The sequence below is a fragment of the Ascaphus truei genome, chromosome 7, assembly GCF_040206685.1.
Source record: "Ascaphus truei isolate aAscTru1 chromosome 7, aAscTru1.hap1, whole genome shotgun sequence".
Lineage (NCBI taxonomy): Eukaryota > Metazoa > Chordata > Amphibia > Anura > Ascaphidae > Ascaphus > Ascaphus truei.
The window spans coordinates 6,421,267-6,439,938 of NC_134489.1; the positions used below are offsets into that span (position 1 = coordinate 6,421,267).

An 18,672-nucleotide genomic window follows, 5' to 3' on the forward strand; every position below is an offset into this window, starting at 1 on the left:
AATGAATCATACTAATAATAATTACTGTACCATGTCCCTCTCCTATCGTCTCACACCCCTCCAGGAGAAGCACAATCCCAACACTGAATTCAACATGAACAACCTAGTCTGTTGCGCCCTTCAGATCTTCTTTGCTGGAACAGAGACCACCAGTACAACTTTGACATATGGATTCCTCCTGCTCCTCAAATACCCGGAGGTCCAAGGCAAGAAATCAAGGAAGAGGCAGGGCTTGATATGCCATTTAGTGTCACTCCTAATTGACTTTTAAGCACCCATAGTTCCACAATACAAAGTTACATAGTTACATAAAAGATGAGGTTGAAAAAAGACATACGTCCATCAAGTTCCACCTATGCTACATTTACACGACAGATAGTTTATCCTATGTTTGTACTTACAGTATATTTATCCAGAGCAAGGCAAACAAAAAACCCAGTGACAGATCATCCAATGATATTTCATAAGGGGAAAAGAAATTCCTTCCTGGCTCCAAATACTGGCAATCAGATTAATCCCTGAATCAACATCCTTCCTATGTTTATTTATTTGGTATATCCCTGTATACCTTTCCTTTCTAAAAAAGATGTCCGAGGAATAGGGGGGATGGGGTAAAGATGAGGAGGGCCCTCTCACTTCAGCTTAATGAACAGAAAAATATTGGTAACACAGGTGCAAAAGGGGATAAAGAATAATTAGGGAATTGGGAGAAGCACACCCTTTTGAAAGCACTCGTTGTGTAGTATGATATGATAATTAATTTAAAATCAATTTTAATGATATTAAAGTAAAAAAGATATATATATATATATATATATATATATATATATATATATATGAAAATTAATACAAAAAAGTGTATCAAAGTAAATGTATCACTATGGTGACCACACATATAAAACAAAAGAAACGCTATATACATTAATACCAAAAACTGAAACCTGAGGAATATCCAAATTGTAAGTGATAATTTCACTGATAATATTTAGATCCAAGATAGGTCTAAATTATTGTCTTTGAACTACAGCTTTGAACTTCATACAGTACAGCTAGCACAGCTAGCACAGCTCGCACCTCCTCCCCCCCCTGCACACACACAGCTCAAGGATTTCAACCTCTTATCAACACCTCTGACAAACCATGCACGCATGCGCGCCACAACACCCTTCCCCCCCCCACAGAGCTGTTAATAAGATTACCACTAGTAATAAGATTACCATGTTGTGTGAGATACAGGCCTTGCTAAGAAAGCCCTTCTAAAACTGCTATTGTACAGTACTGTAACAAAACAAATCAACTTGAAGTCACAACAACACAACACAACACAACACAACAACAGAGCCCTCCAACAGAGCCATTAACGTAAATGTACTGTTGTGTGATTATCATGAGCTGGGCAGAAGAAATGTTGGATAATCCTTAATATCCTAATATATTTTTCATAAACTAATGTGAAGTGCAATGCTTTGTGTGGTGAACTGTTCATAAGAATTTCAGGTCTGCAAAGGGGGTTTAAAAAATAGATTTTATTTTTTAATGCATAATACAGTACAAAAATACAATACAGTAGCTCTTGTCGTTCTCTTTGTTCTGAAAATGATAAGAAACAATAAATGCAGACATGGTTATTTTTAGGGCCATACTTACCTGTATCATACTTACCCTTGCCTTATTACTTTCCCGAGGCCTGGCCATTACGTTGTATAACAATAGGCAACACAGTCGCAATATGATCAATATATTTATTACATCTGGCTACGGTGAGTATATTGTTCTAGAAATTCAGTATCCCCTTTTCCAATTCTTCCTTTTTGGACGGTTTCCACAATTTTCTGATATAATCCTTCAACTCATGCCATACCATTTCGATGGGATTAAAATCTGGTGATCTGTAATACAGTAGGAGGGGAGAAAAAAGGTGAATTACGTAAGGAGATATACAGTAAACTATGTAAAACAATGAGAAAAGGTTACCCAACTTACTCCGCTGGCGTCTTAACGCAGTTGATACTGCTGGCAAGAATGTGAGCCGTCGACGCTGTGTGTTTCGGATCATTGTCCTGGAAGAACCGGTGACAAGATGGGAAATCATTCTTTATGTATTCAATAACATGTGTAATTATGTGATCTTGGAAGAACGCTTTATTCATGATTCCTGGAAACAAGAAAAAAAATGTAACATTAGGGTACAAAATACTGAATACAGTACAGCTGTCCAGTGCGTAAGGCCACAGCATGTGGATTTGTGCATTATTTTACCCTCAAAGATAATGATGCAACCTGGTCCTTGTCTAGAGATGGCATGCCACACATGCATCTTCACTGGGTGCTTGGGACGCGGCTTCAGAGATAGACGTCCTTTTTTGTAGAATCCAAAACGGGCAAACCTCTCAAGCGCTACAGTTGTCTCGTCTGTAAAGATGACATCATTGAAAGTTTTGCCACTTTCAATCCATGCCCGTGCCTGGTCCACTCTTTTTATTTTGTTGGCTTCCCTTATCATAGGATACACTCTGTAATGACAAGGAAAAATGTTAGAGCCACAAAATGCTGGACATACAGTACAGTATGATACTGTATTAGGAGGGAGCCTAACATAAAAAAGAGGGCATGGGTGACGTACTGTATACTGTACTTACCTAAAACGCCCATATTTCCATCCCAATTTCCATCTCATCAACCTGATACTGGTCTCTGATGCTTTTATTTTGTGAGTAGCCTCTAGTGCATTCTTTACCCTTGTGGCACACGTCTCATCATTCGCATCACTCATTTGGTCCACCAGAAGAGTGTTCGCCCTAATGTGTAAAGAAAAAAAGAACAATTTGTTACAGTAGGCAAATTAAGCATCCCAATAGCGCACAGATTTCTTATTGTCTGATGTTGCTGCTGCACTTACTGTATTGTACTGTGAGTACACTTTGGGCGCTACAGTATACAGTATGAATATATTAAATAAATAGCCCCTCAAACTGCAGGATTATTAGTTCAAAGAAAACAGAATCTTTTGAAATGATTACACTATCACACCACCTCCTAAAGTACAGAAGACAGTACAGTACAGTATATTACTGTAGAGTTGACTTAAAAAGCTAGTGACTGATTGTAAGAATGGCAAAAATGTTATACTGTACAGTCGAAAGGTACTGTAAAGATTAATAAAATATTGAACACAGGCATACTAGTACTGTACAGTTCAGTACAAGACGTTGGTAGAGTTATGGAGGACAATACAGTAAGTACTTACTCAGTAGTGACAGTCGGCTTTCTTTGGACGTTTCTGGCCTTCCCATGCGCATGATAACTAACAGTGCTTTTTGCTAAACTGAAGCCCGAAGCAACTAACCAGCGTTGGATCTGTAAAATGCGGTGTCCATTCTGGTACATATCCTTTATTCTCAAGCTGAGATCTTTTGAAATCCTTTTCTTTGGCATCGCTGCTGATAGAAAAAAATTGCAAGCACACACAAAGCAATTCGATGTGAATTCGATGTGTATTGAATGTGCATTGAATACACAAAATGGATGGTGTATATATACTTTAATTTAATGTGCCTCAACGTCACTCGACAGGATTAGTACACAGTCCGCCCACTTTTAACACCTGCACCCCGTGTCCATGCCCGCGAAAAAAATACATAAAAGGTGAGACAAATTGCATAGACTCTCACACACTGATCTCTATCTGAACTTGCTCTTGTCCAGATACTGCATTGTGCATTCGTCCTTCTGTTTCCATGGATCGCCCCCAATTCTATGGACGCAGGAACCAGCTTGCTTCTGCCGTGCCGGCCAAGCGAAAGGAGGAAGCTGTTTCCCAGCCAAAACCTAAGCGAAAACCAAAGCAGAATAAAGAAAATGTTCCGAAGGCTCCCAAGGTTAAGACCCCTGGGCCTTATTTTGTAAGGAAGAAGATCGGCGCACTTAGCACTGTGCAAGTCAAGTGGAATCCCAATTCTCTCCTTGCACCACCCAGCTCACCTGCTTCACAACCCATCCCCGACGCTGCTGCTCTCCTTGCACCCCCCGGCTCACCTGCTCCACAACCCATCCCCGATGCTGCTGCTCTCCTGTCAACCCCCTGCCGAGCTGGTCCACAACCCATTCTCTATGCTGCTGCTCTCCTGTCAACCCCCGGCTCATCTGCTCCACAAACCATCTTTGAGGATGCTCTCCTCCTGGCAACCCCGTGGTCGCCTTCTCCACCACCCACCTACGCAGATGTCTACAGTACGGACCAAAAGGTTGATCTTATTTTGGAGACCATGTTGAGTATGGGATATGCGCATGGAGAAAATGGAAAGCAACATAGAGAAGATGGCAAGGAAGATGGAGAAGATGGAAAGGATGATTGTGGGGATGTATTCTCGAGTTCCTGTCCCTGTCCCTGTACGTCCGATGCAGGAGCAGGAGGGTGGCCAGCATGACGTGACCTTCACGCTTCCCTCACCACCAAGCATCCCATGCTCACCCCATCCATCAGAATACGTGTACGAGTATACCTTTGAGGATGAGGTGATAACCCCGGTAAGGCCACAACAGGAGGAAAGCATCTTCCCACACCGCCTACCCTCGCTCGCTGCCAGAAGTACCCCAGCACCACCCAGGCTTCCAGCGATGCCGGACATCATCTTGACCGACCTGACCCAGCAAGACAGGGAGAAATACAAGACTGGATCTGCTGGTGTAGCCCAGAAATTTGCCCTGACAATATTTAGACACCACGTCAGTTTTGAGATGTACAGCGGTTGGACCCACAGTGTAAATTAAGAAGGAAATAAAAGAAAGAAAGCTCTGCCAGCAAATTTAAGAAAGACCATTTTGAATGAATTGGAGCGTTATGTCCGTGTTACCCCTACCCTTATGAGAGCTGTGAGAAACACTATAAATGGCCTGTTGAGGCATACAAGGGCTCGTGCTTGGAGGGGCACCCCTCTTGCCAACGACTTTTCCCAAACTCTACAGTAGTGCAAAAGTTTTTCATCCCCCCCAAAAAAAAAATTACAGTATCATTGTTTTATTGTTTAATGTGTTTAATCATTTTTAGTTTGTTTTGTATTGTGTCGAAATATTGATATTGTCTAATCATTTTTTGTCAATCAGGCACAGGTACTGGTAAGTATGTTACTGTATAGAAATTCGTTTGTGCAAAAAACAAACAAAAAAAAAATAGAAGTTGTTTTTAGTGTGTTGTTTTTAATCAAACTAACCATGTCTGTTTATTTACAGTATACAGGATTTTCAGCTGCTGCAGTGCAAAAAATGAAGGGGGGGGGGGGTGTAAGATCACAATACTGTGTTTACTTTAAATACAAACAAGCCTGTATCTTACACCCCCCCCCCTCTTCCATCCTCTCTCAGTGTTCCAGTAGAGTAAATTTTTAAAAATCCTGTTGGGGGAAAAAAAATGTTTGTTTTTTTTTACAAATCTTTTGAAATGTTGTTATTGTTTAATCTTTTTTTACCAGTAATTACCAGTACTTGTTTCTTTCTACCGTATTTTCAGAGCTGCAGCCCCCTCTCTCCCCCTCATCTCGCAATGCCATAACGAAGAGAAAGACCACAGCAACTGGTTTTTTTTTGTATTACTGTATGCATTAAAAAATAAAAGTATTTTTTGACCGAGCCCCTATTGCAGACCTGAAATTCTTATGAACAGTTCAACAAAGCATCGCACTTCACATACAGTACCAGTACAGTACAGTACAATACGGAAAGAAAGGGCACTTCTCTTAACGGTTATTAAAAAAAATGTTCAAATGAGACATACAGTACCAGTACCATTAAAAGAAAACAGTATTTACTGTTGCACAAGTAGAAAGCATTCAATAATAAGTAATACATACAGTATGGAATAAAAGATATACATTTTTATTTTTGGTGTTTATAGGAAAAGTTGTGCAATGAAACGTACTGTAAAACAGTAGTGGTGATGACAGTACTGTACAATGTAAAAGAATTTAATATATAAACAGCAGCATACTACAGTACTGTACAGTATAAGGTTTTCTATTAAGCTCACAATTGTTCTATAGATAGATAAAAATGTCACTGTCACTAAATGTTTGCCCACTTGGCAAACAATGCGAAAGCAACTTTTAAAATAAGTGATATTAGAGGTCCATCCAAATCCCTTCTTTTTTCTTTTTGCGCTGGATGTCAAAGTTTCGTTTCTGGGGAAAAACAAAAAAATATGCTATTATTATTTGTATTGCGCATGCGTCAAGTCGCTTCATTGGGAATTAAAGCAGCCGTTCAACCGTTGTGGACGATGAGAACAAACTTCTGATTGGCTCTGACTCTTGAGCCCCACCCTCTCCCTACATTTGTAAGCTAGCTGCAGCAACGTCACGTACTTCAGCGGCCAATCAAATCATTCTTCAAAGTGCACTCAACAGAGAAACATCCCCTCACCTCAACTCGCATACAGTAAAGTACTGTATTGTATTGATGCCCATAAGTACAGAAGTACTAGCGGCTAAAAACTTAAGACTATACATTATACTGAAGTAAAGTGTAATACAGTGTAGTACATTATTGTATACAGTACCTTCTTTATAAGCCTTATAAGCTTTGCCAAACGGGTGGTGATGACTCACTGTGACTCCTCATGTCTGCATTATAGTTGACAGGTGTCAGCTGGCCTGCTACACTTGTAGTTGACAGCTGATGATGCTGGAAAACATTTTGGTACTGGTACATGCAAGCTTGTTCGTACGCGAAATCATGCTCAGGCTGGAAATTTTCCAGGTATTCTGGCGGGGATAGGTACAAAGGATTGCCGTTCACAAAGTTATCACTGACGGTCGGACCGGACACCGGTGCCGGTGGTGCTGTTGCCGGCACATTGCTGGATTGGGATTGACGAATCTTGTATGGGTTAAACCCCACTTTTCTTCTTTTGAGATTGCCATGATCAAACATACTGTGAAATTCTGGCATGACACCCCAATACCCACATATCTCTCTGGCAGGAGGGGCAATACGAAAAAAACAATGATCGCTACTTAAGGTTTTTCTTATCGCACGCTTCCACCCATGAACGTCAAGTGAAAACTTATAAAAATCGTAGTTCGATATAAAAAATTCATATATTTCAGATACAGTCGCCATCTTTTCTGCTGCAGCATTAATCGCTGAATATATTAAAAACGCATAACTACAGTCAGGTTTTTTATACGTCTGTGGTGTAGCCATAATGTCAACTCAGCAATTGCGCGGGGAAAGAATGTTAAAAAAAGGCACACATTGAGTATTTTAATGATTTTTATTAAGAACGCCTAATTTGATAACGTCTTCGAAAAAACAAGGTCAATTCACAATGGGCCACTGTAAATTTGTACACCAATGTCTGTTTTAAACACCTGCATCCTTACAAAGTAGCGAAGCAATGTTGCAAATACACATTAGAATTTAATCCAATTCATTCATTGCATTCATTTCTGCCACTATAATTCATTAACTCTGCCACATGGCGGATACGAGAAGAATTGCATCCAAAGAAACAATAAACCATTAAATTAAACAGATCTACCGCATCCGGTTGCCCGGTGCCGGATTGCACGAACGCGGCATGACTAGTGATAAAACGAAAAAATACCGAATGGAATACAGCGGTCAACACGAAAACTGATTCGTGATGTGTTTGAATAACGGCCGCTGCATCAGTACATTTACTTTGATACACTTTTTTGTATTATTTTTCACATATATATATATATATATATATATATATATATATATATATATACCTTTTTTACTTTAATATCATTAAAATTGATTTTAAATTAATTATCATATCATACTACACAACGAGTGCTTTCAAAAGGGTGTGCTTCTCCCAATTCCCTAAAAAGATGTCCAACCTTTTTTTGAAGAGATCTATTGTATCTGCCATCACAGTCTCCATGGATAATGAATTCCACATTTTAACTGCCCTTACTGTAAATAACCTTTTCCTTTGTTGCTGGTGAAATCTCTTTTCCTCCAACCTTAAGGGATGACCCCGAACTGCCCATGTACTGCCCTTGGGATGAATAGTTATTTTGAAAGCTCCTTGTACTGTCCCTGAATATATTTGTGCATAGTTATCATATCCCCTCTTAGACGCCTCTTTTCTAATGTAAACAAATCTAATTTAGCTAGCCTCTCCTCATAAATCAGATTATCCATACCCTTTATTAATTTGGTGGCTCTTCTCTGCACATTCTCTAGTTCCATAATGTCTTTTCTTAGGATTGGTGCTCAAAATTGTACTCCATATTCAAGGTGTGGTCTTACTAGTGCTTTGTAAAGGGGCATAATTATGTTTACTTCCCTTCCATCCATTGCCCGTTTAATTCAAGATAACATCTTGTTTTCCTTTGCCGCTACTGCATGACTTTGAGCACTATTGCCAAGACTGCTGTATACAAGCACTCCTAAGCCTTCTCCATCAAGGATCCACCTAATTTATGCCCATTTAATTTGTATGTTGCCTGTTTATTCTCTTTTCCCAAATGCAAACATTACATTTATCTGTATTAACCTTCACCTGCCATTTACATGCCCAAGTTTCCAGTCTATCCAAGTCCTTCTGGAGAGAAATTACATTCTGCTCTGATTCTACTACCTTACACAATTTAGTGTTATTAGCAAAGATGGAGACTTTGCTCTCTAAGCCAACCTTAAGGTCCTTAATAAACAAGGTAAAAAGCAGGGATCCCAGTACCGATCCCTGAGGTACTCCACTCACAACTTTAGCCCAACCTAAAAATGTTCCATTTATGACAACTCTCTGTTTTCTATCCTTCAACTAGTTTTCAATCCAGGTGCAACTATTTTTACCGAGTCCAATTTGCTTTATTTTGTACACTAACCTCTTGTGTGGAACCGTATCAAAAGCCTTTGCAAAATCTAAGTAGACCACATCAACTGCATTACCCTGGTCTAAATTCCTACTTACCTCATAAATCCATGCTTACTATTACTAATAATTTTGTTTTCCATGAGGTATTACTGAATATTATCCCGTATTAAACCTTCAAGTAGCTTCCCCACTATTGATGTCAGGCTTACAGGTCTATAATTCCCCGGTTGGGATCTAGCCCCCTTTATAAATATAGGCACCACATCTGCTTTACGCCAATCTTGTGGTACTGAGTCTGTGGAAATGGAGTCCTTGAATATTAAATGTAATAGTTTGGCTATTACTGAACTTTATTCCTTGAGAACTCTTGGATGTATGCCATCGGGGCCAGGTGCCTTTTTACTTTAATTTTATCAAACCGCCTATGAACGTCTTCCTCAGCTAACCTATTGTTCATTAATATGGAGGTTGTGGCTTCCTCCTGTGGCACTACAATTGAAATTGATTCTTCGCTGGTAAACACAGAGGCAAAGAATGTGTTTATTACCTCTGCTTTTTCCTTATATCCAATAATCTGCCTGCCCATCTCACACTGAAAGGGTCCTATATTTTCTTTTCTATTTTTTTGTTATTAGGGTACTTAAATAACCTTTTAGGGTTGATCTTACTTTCCATTGCAATCCTTTTTTCATTATCCATTTTTGCTAATTTGATTGCCCTTATTGCAATTTTTGTTACATCCCTTATAATTCTGATACGATGCATCCGTCCCATCTGACTTAAATAATCTAAATGCCTGCCTCTTCTTGTCCATTTCCTCCCCTACCTGTTTATTTAGCCACATTGGTTTAGAATAATTTATTTTATATTTATTACCCAAGGGTAATAAACACTGATAAGTGTGCTTTTCTAACAATGTTTTAAAGACTGACCACTTATCTTCCACATGGTTCCCTGCAAAAACAGCATCCCAATTTATTCCTTGTAGATTAGTCCTCAGTTTATTAAAAGCTGCCTTTGTAAAGTTTAAAGTCTTTGTTGAACCCAAGAAATCTGTTTTTTGATAATTTATTTCAAATGAGACCATGTTATGATCACTGTTACCCAAACGTTCCCGGACTTGAATATTTGTTATTACTTCTACAGTACATTGCTTGAGATGACCAAATCCAGTATTAACCCTCTCTTGGTTGGTTCCTCAATAATTTGGGTCATGTCATTGTTTTTAAGCACCCCCAAAAAACTGTTTCCTTTTGTTGTAATGCTAATCTCATTGCCCCAGTCTATGTCTGGATAATTAAAATCCCGCATTATGCAAACATGACCCAGTTTTGATGCCTTCTCCATTTGCAAAAGTATTTTAGCTTCCTCAATCTCACAGATATTTGGTGGTTTATAGCATATCCCTACAAACATTTTCTTTATACTTTTACCTCCACTGCTAAATTCTATCCACAAGGTCTATACATTTTCATCATTCACTTCATAAACATTGTCCCTTATAATAGGTTTTAGATCCAGTTTAACATATAATACTCCACCTCCTCTTCTATTTGCTCGATCCTTGAAATGTCTCCTGTGGGGTTTAAATGGACAGATTATCTTAGAACTGTGTACTAATGGCAGTGACATGTTTAAGGGATCACATCTGGTTCTCTATTGACTTCTCTCTGTTAGAGCAGGGTGTGATAAGGGTAAACAAAATACTTGATTGACAACCACACGCAAATTCACAGTCCCAGGAAAAATATAAATTGTAATTAATTTCAAAATAAACAAAAGAAGACACAACATTGCTATTAGTATGGTTTGATTATCTTGAGAAAATCAATTAGGGTGTTACATTTTTTTAAAAATAGTTTGTTTCTATTGTCAGCTATGGGGAATTGAACCTTTACTGGACAGAATACAACAACACTGGTTGCCCAGATTATCAACTACATGCGCCAGCCCCTTTTTTGCACATGGCAAATGCAAACACAATGGTGTTTGCTCCCTCTGGCATGTTGTCTGTTGCTACAACGTGCCAGATAGAGCAATAACATTTGCTACATCTTTACAATATGTATGGTCTGCCAGCTCTTCCACTATTCCAAATGTAGAAACACACCTAATAACTTAACACAACATTGCTATGGGACAAGCTTCTCCATAACTCTTACCTCTCAATCCCTTCTGACTCCCACCAGATAAAGTCCATGAGGAGATAAATCGGGTGATTGGCCGAAACAGATGCCCCAGTTGCCAGGATAAGAGCCAGATGCCATATACTGATGCCGTGATCCATGAGATTCAAAGATACAGTGACCTAACCCCATACAGCATGCCACGGGCTGTGACACAGGATGTTTATTTTCACGGATACACAATTCCTAAGGTAGCTGCTCATTTATAAGTAAAGACTAAAGAACTTCAACATGTGCACTCTAGAAGGAGGCATAATATCTGTGTAACGTTTCCTGTTTCTCCATATAACTGGTCCCTATACAGTAACTCCAAGTGCTCGATATACCTGCTTCCATGTGCTTTCTCCGTAATAGGCACTTTCATGTATTGATGCCACTAAACATCAAATGAAAATTTGACTCTTAAGCATAAAAATTGGGCTGATGCTGCCTCAAAAAACTACAATGTTGCTTTTAATATTTGGTTCTCAAGAATAAGAATATCGTTTTACCTAAAACCACCATTGGCACTGGGATTCAATTAAATCCCATCACCTCAACTACCATCATAATCACCACCCTTCATAACAAAGCGACTCCCCTCCTGAGACATTCTTGCCATAGCTGGACAATTTAGTTACATAAGTGGAACATCTGCACCAAAACTTACCTTGCTGATTATTTTTCAGAGTACCACTGTATTTATCCTCCTGTCGTCTGTGCTGAATGATCCCCAGTTTTTTCCTAACCCTGAAAGGTTCAACCCAGGGAACTTCTTGGATGAAAATGGTGGATTTAAGAAGAATGATGCATTCATGGCATTTGCAACAGGTACACACTCTCTGCCTTGGTTTATAAGAATGGTATAATGGTTAAGGCCGTTGGCTATTCTGTTGGTGTGCTAGATTCCCACCTACATACAGTTAATGAAATAATTATATGTAGCTCTGCTACCCCCACCCCCCTCCCCCTCTGGGAGATCTTGCCTAGCTACAGGTCTGTGGGGTGCTGGTTACCTGTGAGGGTCCAGGAGAGATGAGCTTCCGCGATGTTTTGGGGAACAGGATATGCTTTAGGTGATCTTCTGGTTCTCTTCATTGGTGACATTGCCTGCAGTCACTGTAGGCTCCAGCAGAGTTGGAGGCAGTCCCTACCATGGCAGTCTTTTCTCCTATACTTCTGCCCAATAGACTACAACTTAGTCAGAAGTATATAAAAGTGATCATTATTGGTGCAGCCACTGCAGGTGGTATCACAGCATTTGCATCATAGTGGAGAATGGGTTCCAGACCCCTGGATGGTGCTGGCCAGCAGGTAATATTGAGTGAGGCCTTGTGCTCTGCACAAATCTTGGGTTCACTCAGCCCCAGGAGGGGCTGAGCTCCTCTCTCTTCCCCGGCTGGGAAGAACCAACTGACTATAATTTGAAATGCATCCTCCCTATTGCAGAAAGGGGAGGGCACAGGGTCTGCACCATGATTGGCTGCAATGCAGACCCAGTGTGACCTCCTCTCCTGCCACTCAGGGAGGCTGCATGAGTGTGTGTGTGTGTGTGTGGGGGGGGGGGGGGTAAACCCTACAGGGTAGCCTGTCACATCCTCTAGCTACTAGGGCTTATGTGACAGGAGGGCAGAAAGATAGCCTGGACCAGCCATGGCTATATATATATATTATTCATCCTAGCAGTGACTGCTCTGCAGAGCAATCCAATGAAGATGTTTCTCTGGATGAAGAAGAATTATGCAAAACTTTGAATTAAAAGACAATGCATAAATACAATATGGATGCTAATGGTACCTCTGTAACACTCCCTGGTAGTTTGATTAATATCCCTGTTTAAAGTATTCAATTATATTTTATTAAACAATCTTTACAAGACAGCATTTAAATTACATGGGTAACACCGTGCACCTTATTTACAAAGCATCACAAAACAGAACAATGAACCAAAACCTTTGTAATTAAACTCTGCATAACTCTGTGTCAATGTTTCCAGGTGTTATGGTAAATTTATGCTCCAGTTATTGTTTTGGAAAGCGGCTATCAGGCTTGGAGAATAGAGAATTAGAACAATGTTATAATGAGATGGATCATAGTTTGTGTCTACAACTGGCACAGTTTTACTTTATCTTTGTGCCAAATAAATTCTATTTGCAAGAATAGAGTTACTCACTTGATACACCCCCAATAATAATCAGATATTTAAAGGGAAATGAGAACGTAATAGGTACTCTATCTCTTCTGATGAGTCCTACAGCAGAGGAGGGGTGCACCCTGGTGAATAAAATCTCAAATAGAATTGATTTGGGATGGGGGATATGAGAGAGACATAGATCTACCTTCAGAAAGCATTTTTTTGGGGCACTCCAAGAAACCTAAGTAGTAATTGTATTATTATATAGAATAAATGATATGCAGACAGAAATCCCAATGCAACAAATTGACCAAGTAATTAAAATTATTAAAATATATATAAAATCCAAGGTAAGTAGATAAGGAGTATAGTGCAAATAGAGACAGTTTTATAATTTAGATAAATCCCAGTTTAGTTAGATTCTTCTATAGTTATACCACATTGATTATGTAAAGTGTGTGAGCATGTATTCATTCTTTAATCTCACAGGCAGTGGTAATGGGGAGAGCACTGAAATACCAGAGTAGGCTGATATCCAATGAATTAAGGTGGGTTTAGCGTATGATAGTTAACTGTAGACTAGATCCTGATGTCCTAGTTGTTGCCCATTCAAATTAAATAAGATAATAATGCAAAGTACATGAATATACTAGCTATTGTACCTTCACTGACTATTGCTGCACTGATTGTGTGTCAAACGTTGCCAGCAAGTAGAATTTGAATTTAATTTCTCTTGACTTCCTTCTGCATTACTATCAGAGCCAGTTGAGCTGTGACCATTACCTCCTGTCTAATCATGCTATGGCATCATCACGTTCTTTCAGCGCTGTACAAGAAAAAATATACACATGCAAATCAATTTTTTTTTTACAATCTTTTCTTCCATATCTCGCCCAGGCAAGCGTGTATGTTTCGGGGAGGGACTAGCGCGGATGGAGCTCTTCCTCTTCCTCACCACCATCCTGCAGAAGTTCACCCTGAAGTCTTCTCTCCCACCTAAGGAAATAGACATCACTCCTGTAGTGACCGGACTGGGGAACTTTCCCAAACCGTACCAGCTCTATGTTGAAGAGCGTTAAATATACAGCTCCACCAGACACAATGGTAGTTTCTTCTTTAAAGATTTAAAGTCCATAAATCCTATTTGTAACCTATAGCAGTTCTAACCTATTAATACTGTATATTAATTATTAACCCATATCACTACTAACCTTCTGTAAACTACATGTCAAGGGCATTGAATTTCCAGGTTGAAAATGTTTATCTGTTACCTTCATTGTTTTGCCAGCAGCAGCTGGTACCATCAAGGGTTAGCACTTTCAATGGTGTTTTGGTTTTGCAATATCTCAAATGGTTTTGGTTTTGTAAAAAATTATGGAAAAAGCAATTATCTGTAGAAATTCGAACTTTTGTGCCTATCCTATTTACTGTATGTATATCATAACACAAAGAAAGGAGCGCAGAGAAGGCAGGACGTCAGGTAGATAGTTCAAATTTATTATAACACAAAGTAACTTAAAAATGTACAGTGAAGTTTAGCCACTTGCTCAATCCAATTCCCCTCACACCGCCGACAACACTACCACGAGGTCCGCAGAATCCCCTCTGCTCCGGCTAACCCACACGGCTGTAAAACCGAAGTGATTCAGATGCTGACTGCTAGGAAGGGGCTGTTCCTCTCGTTAGAGCTGCGTGCCTAGCTATGGTAGCGCTCACAAATGTTTGTTTTTTAGGGAGGTTAAACGTTTGAACTAGTCCCACAGCCATATAAGATATCTAATCTTGGTTTGTGGGGGCTATATAATATTCCTCTACGCGTTTCACGCTTATAGCGCTTCTTCAGGAGTTGTCTGAGCACCCTTGGATGTGTCCCTTAAATAGGGTCTACACAAAATACCCCAGGTGCACAGATTAAGGTGCATAATGAAGACAATTGCTCTTAAGTACCAGGTGGATACTGACACACATACATTTAAAAGTGACACTGACATACCATGGCAACGTTATACAATATAATAAAAAAAAACACATTAAAAAACACACTTATTTAAAGATAACAAGCTTATTTTAAAAACCCTAATTTATAAAAACATATTAACTGCTTAAAATTCTTAAATCAGACATTTCAACTTATAAATTAATTACAAATAAAATATATAAAGTTATATTATAGTAGAAAAACTACCTAACAACCACAACCAACAGTGGGACATCAAATAAAAATTCTAAATTCACCCATCAATTATAATGTTAGATTTTGAATTCGAAGAAAAAAAAATTCTATTTTTCATTCAAATTCTAATTATTCTATAAAATCTAAATTAATTTTGATCCCAATTTCATTTAAATTCTCAAATCATTAAATCTTAAATTAATATTTTTAATATATTTTATTTTAAATGTCTCAAATTTTATTACTAATAGTATACAATATGTCAGATTGTTTTTCACAGTCCATTGGCTCAGACCAATTGTGTCGAACCCGTAGAAATTGCCCATATAATATATTTTTGAGCCATTTTTCAGAGTGATTGCTGGAGTACTCAAGGTGGGAATTGACATCCACCTTCTTGAAATGGGTTTTAGTAACAATACGATGTTCAACTGCCTTTAAATTAAGATCCCAAAAATGTATTTCTATAGGATCTACTTCTCCACTGAGAATAATATTCTGATTATTACCATTTAAAAACATGATGAACTCATCTAATTCTACCTGTGACAGGGTGAAGTCAGCCACTAACAGATTATGCCTGGGAGACATACGTCTGAGTGCTTCATCCAGTTAACTCAGGAGAAAAAGCTGGGCAATCAGGAAGTAAGCAGACACCTGATAACCAGCAGGGTATATAAGGAAGTTGTTGCTTGTAGTAGCTTGCTGCCTCCGATTACAGAACTCTTCTATGTGAGCTGCTAGCCAGATGGACTCCCACTATTCTCTCTAAAGGACAGTAAGAACTATGCTTTTGCTAGCCTGACTCAGAGTGATCCTAGACAAGCTGCTATGCAGAGGGATTCACAACTATCTCTTTAACCAAAGTAAGAATTGTTAATATTGTTTTCCTGACTGTTTAATATTGTTTACGGTTTGGTAAATGGATTAGCTAGCCAGCCTGATAGATAGGCCTGGAGTGTTAGTCAGTTCTCCCAATGTGGAGCAGGATTTATTTTGTTATGTCTTGGTGATGCCTTAAAGGGACAGTGTGCCCACATGTTATGTTATGCTGTGGAGAAATAAAGCCACTCAACATTTTCGTTAACCTGAAACTACACGTGTGGACTATTGCCGACCTCAGCTACAGGCTGTCCTGCCACACACCCCTAGATCCAGACCAGATAATTAGGATATTGTCTATATATCGGCCATAATAGACCAAATATTGACGATACCCATTATCCTTCCATATGTACTCCTCTTCCCAAAGATCCATAGACAAACCTGCATAATTTGGGGCAAAACAAGTGCCCATGGCCGTTCCATTGGTCTGTATAAAGTATTCACCCTCAAACAGGAAATTCTTATGATGTAAAATAAATAAAATACTTTCAATAATAAAATCCTGTTATGCACTTGATAAATTATTGTGTTGATGTAAAAAATGTGCAACTGCCTTGATACCTAATCTGTGTTGTATGCATGTGTATAATGAACTGACATCCAGAGTGGCCCAAATAAAATTGTCCTCCCAACTTATATTGTTAAGTGCATTTAAAACTTTCATACCATCCCTAAGGTATGATGGAAGTGCGGAGGTCATTGGGGCTAGAAATGTGTCAACATAGCGTGAAAGGTTGGCAGTAATAGAGTCAATATTTGACACAATTGGACGGCCTGGAGGATCAATTAAGGTCTTATGGATCTTTGGAATGTGGTACATAATAGGCACACGGAGATTTGTATTAAAAACAAATTGAAATTCCTTATTACTGAGTATTCCTGCCGACTTGGCATCAGTCAGAAGTACTTCTAATTTACTTGAATACTTGGTAGTTGGATCATACTTCAATTTGCGGTACAATACTCCATCATTTAAAAGTCGGTACGCTTTTCTTAAATAATCAGATCTTGTAGTATCATACCGCCCCCCTTATCTGCTTGTCGGATAATTAGATCCCCATTTTGGTTAAGATCTTAAAGAGCTCGTCTTTCCTGCTGAGTAAGATTATCATTAGCAGCATAGTACCGATTATTGCTGCACAGGTTTTGGAACTCTTGTTCTAGTAATTTCCCAAACAGTTCTAAATATGGTCCTTTGGACTCATAAGGATAGAACACAGACTTCGGTTTAAATCCTGTGTGCACTATACTTTTGTTCCTGTCATCCTCATCCAACAAACTAAGGAGATTATCATAAGTAGTGTTCAAATGTATTTGACTGACATCTATTAGTGTTTGAGAGTTAAAATCATTATCTACGGTGTCAGTGTCATCCAAAAGATCAAGCCAATTGTTAGATTCATGTCTCATCACCCTAGTTTTATCCATGGAACTAGATATAGCTCCCTATATACTAATGGGTAAGCTATCAATTTTTACATTATCTCCCCTTCCCGATTCCTGTAATCCTAAGGGAGGTACCTTCATTTTGGCAAAATGTCTGTTTAATGTCATTTTCCTTATGAATTTCTGCAGATCAATATACAGATTAAATTCATTTGGTTTATTAACCAGGGAAAATGACAATCCTATTCTAAGCACACCAAATTGGGGCGCCGTAAGTGTAAAACTAGACAAATTGTAGATCCCATTCTCTTTAAGAGTGTCTATTGTAATGATTACTTCTTGGGGTTGTTTGGTATGTATATCATCATGATCATTATTTTTAGCCTTTGTCTCTCCACTGCTTAATAAATGCTTACCCAATTATTGTTATTTATTTTTATAAGTGTGTGTGTGTCATGGGTGAGAGAGATAGTGACATGGGGAAAGAGAGTGGCATGAGGGGAAATAGAGACATGGCATGGAAAGTGTGACAAGGGAAGAGGAAAGAGTGACATGGGGGTGTCGGTAACATGGGGAGAGAGTTATGTGGTTGTGTTGAACAGAGTGGGAACTGGTGTATGGCACAAAAGGGGTTACTGTTTAATGCAGTATGAGGCTAGTTCAAACCAGACAACAGAGGCCAAAAAAGGTGTAGGAAAAAGGCACAGTGGCAGTAAATCTGTAGAGAAGAAGAACTGATTTATTCTGAACTGTCCTTTGCCTGGCACCAAGAACATACTTTAGGGAATAGCTGTAGACACTGTAAATACATGTAACCAGGTCCCCCGGTTCCTCTGCTTCCCCCCTCTTACCTCCGGTGCAGGGAGGTTGATGGGAAGTTGATGTCGGGTCACCGGAGACCCGCAACGAATGCCGCTGCAGGGCCCCTCCATGTTAGGGAGTCTAGCGCAAGCGCTGTGACTACGAGAGTTGCGGCGGCCATGTTGGGGTTGGTGCCAGCGCGAGGGACATTTTGTGCATGCGCAGCAGGATCCCAGGAGCGACAGCCAATAGAGGAAAGGTTTCATTGGAAACTACAACC

The 18,672-nt window shown here is 39.2% G+C and overlaps 1 pseudogene; it reads left to right on the plus strand.

The window, feature by feature from the left end:
* Positions 1 to 18,019, plus strand: part of LOC142498668 (cytochrome P450 2B4-like) — a 51,171-nt pseudogene extending 33,152 nt beyond the window's left edge.
* The last annotated feature ends 653 nt before the right edge of the window (positions 18,020 to 18,672 follow it).